Raw genomic sequence first — 4,780 nt, 5'->3', positions numbered from 1 at the left:
GGGCTCGCCGGAGAGGTACCCCACTATCTATCTTACGGTTCAAGGTGGGGGCGGTGGTCACCGGTAGCGTGGGGATCGCCGGAGAAAAATCTCAGCACGGGGGGCCTAGAGGGATGGCCGGGGCGGCGGCGGACCGACGGTGGGGAGTGTTTTCGGGGCGGGCGGGGCGGTACACCGCCGGCCGTGGGCGGCGGGGGGCTGCTGTTTGGCCGGTGGTGGCTGGCGCCTCAAGGGGGTGGAGGTTGAAGATGAACTGCAGGCCCTTGATTTCGTATCCAACGGCTGCAAAATCGACTGACCAGAGATGAAAAAGTCAGTCGACTAGCATGTAGCCTCACCTTGCTAGTGCGTTCAGTTTCGACAGTAAAATTCAGTTTCGACAGCAAAATTCAGTTTTGACAGTTAAGTTCAGTTTCGACAGTTAAATTCAGTTTCGACAGTTAAGTTCGGAGATGAGCGGCTGATGTATTTTACATCTAGCACTTTGTGGTTATGTATTTTATGTCATCTATTGGAGATGCTATTAGAATTCCACTCATGTTAACGTTGTCTGTCTTGTCCTGCTTCAGCCTTGGCGTCGTACAACTCACCGGAGCTGCTCCAACGATGAAACGTCCATCACAGCGGAGCAGTACCTCGGGCTCCATCTCCAGACGCCTAAGATCTTCTTCCCCTCCTCCGACAGCCAAGTCAGCCGGAGCATCCTCACCGGCCAACCCAATCATGCTAAGATCGACATGGCTTCGCCAAAGAGGTTGTACACTTGTTGCATCTCTTTTTTACTCTACAAGTTATATATATTGTCCACTGAGCACACGTAGTAACGGGAAATACGATTATTTTATCCTACTATATGACAAGCAGTGAGGTACCAGGCAACTTAGTTATCCGTGATGGACTCTCTTGAATGCCATCATTATTTATCTCTGCGCGTTTGAGCTGTGCATTTGTCGATGGCCCTGGGAGTTGAGCTAGTAGGGAAGTGGCCTGGGTCCAAAGTAATAGAAGTAGCACAAAACATTTTTTTAGTGTAGGCTTTTCCTTGCTCAAGCCGGCCTACTAGAATCACCAGTGCTTGAAAGGAAAAGTGAATGAAAAACATAGGAATTGGAAAGTTTTCTATGGTACTGCTCCCTCTGTTCCGAAATAGTTGTCGTTGGGGAACTTCTCCGACCAGGTGAAAACAGGAAAAAGTACCAAACTACCCTAAATTTGAAATTCTTGTCGCCGGGGATCTTCGTCTTCCTCCATCGCTCCTCCCCTCCGCCAGGCTCCACCCCACTGCTGCAGCTCCAGCGTCCGTCCGCGCCGGCCGTAGCTCCCTCGCCGGCCGCCTTCCTCCGCTCCAATCGAGAGCCCAAACTCGTACACAGCTCCCTCGCCGTCCGCCACAGCCTCCAGCCGCCCATGACTCCTGGCCGTTGTGCCGCCCGTGACTCCTGGCCTTCGCACCGCCCGTGCTCCTCCCTGCACCGACCAACAGTAGCGCCGCCCGTGCTCCTCCTCCTCCTGCCTGAGCCTTCCAGTTCCTCGATTCAGGCACAGGAGCTCCGGATCCAGCCAATTGACCTCCGTCCATGCTCCTCCCCACACTGACCAACAGCAGCAGCAGCGCAGCCTGTGCTCCTCCTCCTCCTGCCTCAGCCTTCCAGCTCCTCGATTCAGGCACTGGAGCTCCGGATCCGGCCAATTGACCTCTGCCCGTGCTCCTCCCCGCACTAACCAACAGCAACAGCATGTGCTCCTCCCTGCTCATGCGCCGCCTGTGCTGCTGTTTGAATTGATCAAAATTGTTAATCGCCAAAGAAATTGATCGCTGGAGTTGTACCACTTCTTCTCGCCACAGACAGAAATTGATCAGATGTGGTGATTGACCAGGACGTCTTCTTGCCAGTCACAACAAGCTTGAATTGATCGCCAGAGCAATTTTGAATTGATCAGCAAGGAGCATCCACTGTCCATCTGTTCACCTGTCAAAACTAGCAGATCAACAATAGGAGCAAGGATTAGCAAGGATCGACAAGGAGCAAGGAGCAGCAAGCATCAGCAAGGAGCAGAAAAATGACAAATTAGCAAATCAACAGTAGGTGAGCTACTCCATTTTTATGTGCTCCATCTGCTACAAGAAATTCAGTGTACTCATGCTTGTAATTGTACTCTTGCAAAAAATTTACTCCATGCTAGTACTCCAGATCATGATTAAGTACTCAAGAAAACAATGTTAGTTTGCATCTGTGAGATCACTTCTGGTGTTATTATTGGGTCATGCAACTTCGCTAGGATGTTCTTGGTTGCTTCCCTGCTTGCAATTCGTAAAGACCTTTTCAGTCATTTTGTGGTCTTGTGAAATATGCTAATATCAGCATGAAGCAAAGATGTTTTGCTGTGAAAAAATAAATGAATATCATCTAGAAATTGAAATGAAGTGAGTACTTTCCAATAACCAGGGTCTAACTTGATCTGGAAAAGATACCAGGTTTAGTTGGTCTCCGTACATTGTTAGTTGGTCCTGTATATGCTGCCATTTAGTGGCGGAATGCTGTTTGGCAAGGCGGTGCTCAATTTTGAACAACAAAACTAAAAGTTATCTGGAGTGCAGATGAACCACTCAAGTACCCCATATCTCTAGTCCTCTCTGCAAGGAAGTCAAGATCACTCGCACTAGTAAAACCTACAGATAAAACAAAAAACAATATTATTTCCCTGCTTTTGCTGAGCTAGGAGCATTCTAAAACATGCTTGAATTCTAGCAATCAGTAAAACCTACAGTAAAATTATGTTGCAACAAAGTCATGATGCACAACAAAGTCTGTCAGGATCATAAAGCCCTCTAAAAACAAATGAAAATAGGCGGATGTAGCTCATCGATTAGGCAGTAGTACTACTCAAAATATACTTAATTGTTCTTCTTCTTCTTCTTCTTCTACTACTACTACTACTTGTTCTTCTTGTTCTTCTACTTCTACTTGTACTTCTACTTCTACTTCTACTTCTACTTCTACTTATTCTTCTTCTTCATCTTGCGTATTCATATCTTCAGGACAAAATGGATCTCCCAGACCTCAACTTCACTCTAGCTGCAGAAGATGTGGACGAAATGGATGAAGAAGCAGAAAATGAAATGGAAGGAGATGCAGAAGATGGAGTGGAAGGAGATGAAATTGTTCAAAATCCAGGTACAGTTACAGTGGATCATTTCATCACTTGATCATTTAATGATTTCTTTGTTGTATGTCTTGGTGCAGGTGCTGGGCAAGTTGGTAGAAAAAATAAAACCCTCAATGACCAACAAAAACTTCTGCTCATGTAGCATTGCATACACTGTCTATGAGTAGAGGAGGCACTTTTAAGAAAACTGATATGCAAGACATTGCAAAAAAATTTGGAGTGGGTGTTTGGAATATACAAAGAATTTGGAGGAAGGCAATGTTACAAATTCAACAAGGTCAAGAAGTAGATGTTGCCGATCAGAGAAAAGGAAATAGTGGAAGAAAGACTAAGGACATTAACCTAGAAAAAATCCTAACAATCCCATTAAACAGGAGGTCTACTATTAGATCACTAGCCTGGCAACTAGGATGTAGCCCTACCACGCTTCATAGAAAATTCATGCTGAATTTGATTAGGAGGCATACAAACTATTTGAAGCCGGCTTTAAAGGGAAAAATAATATGGATAGGATGAAATTTTGTTTGTCGATGCTTGATGAGGCAACAACAGCAACTACGAGGCCTAAGTTCAAGACTATGCGTAATGTTGTCCATATTGATGAGAAGTGGTTTAACATGACAAAGAAGAATAGAACGTATTATCTACTGGATGGGGAGAAAGAGCCTACGAGGCCTATACACGGCAACTGTATTGGCAAGGTGATGTTCTTAACGGCCGTTGCTAGGCCAAGGTGGGACAATGAAGGAAACGTGACCTTCTCTGGGAAAATCGGTATCTGGCCATTCGTGAAAGAAGTTCCTGCTCAGAGGAGAAGCAACAACAGGCCCAAAGGTACAATAGAGACAAAGTCAATAAAGGTCGACAGAAAAGTGATGAGAGAGTTCCTCATAGAGAAGGTCTTGCCAGCGATACAAGCGGTTTGGCTGGAAAGTGATGCTGAACAACCCATCTACATTCAGCAGGATAATGCTAAGCCCCATATCTTGCCAGATGACTAGGAATTTCTAGCAGCTGTCGCAAAAACTGGACTTGACATTAGATTAGTACAACAGCCTGCCAACAGTCCTGATTTGAATGTTCTTGACCTTGAGTTTTTCAACTCGCTGCAATCCCTGACAGATTGTCTGAGTCCTAAAACACTACAAGACCTTATTGCAGGTGTTTTGGAGGAATTTGAAGGCTATGAGGTTTACAAGCTCAACAGAATTTTCCTAACTCTACAAATGTGCATGATTGAGATCATGAACCATGCAGGGGGGAATGGGTATAAAATACCACATGTTAACAAGGAAAGGCTTGAGGGTCATGGGCAGCTACCTCCAAGACTAACATACCCTAAAGAGGTTTACGCAAATGCTTTATACATCTTAGAGCTAATGGAGAGGGTTCAGTGATGATGCTTGTGATGCTAGTGATGATGCTTGTGATGCTTGCGATGAGGCTGTGATGCTAGTGTTGATGCTTGCGATGAGGCTGTGATGCTAGTGTTGATGCTTGCGATGAGGCTGTGATGCTAGTGATGATGCTAGTGATGATGCTTGCGACGAGGCTGTGATGCTACTGATGATGCTTGTGATGCTTGCGACGAGGCTGTGATGCTAGTGATGAT

The sequence above is a fragment of the Triticum dicoccoides genome, chromosome 7B (genome assembly GCF_002162155.2).
Source record: "Triticum dicoccoides isolate Atlit2015 ecotype Zavitan chromosome 7B, WEW_v2.0, whole genome shotgun sequence".
Taxonomy (NCBI): Eukaryota; Viridiplantae; Streptophyta; class Magnoliopsida; order Poales; family Poaceae; genus Triticum; species Triticum dicoccoides.
This window is presented reverse-complemented; position numbering follows the sequence as displayed.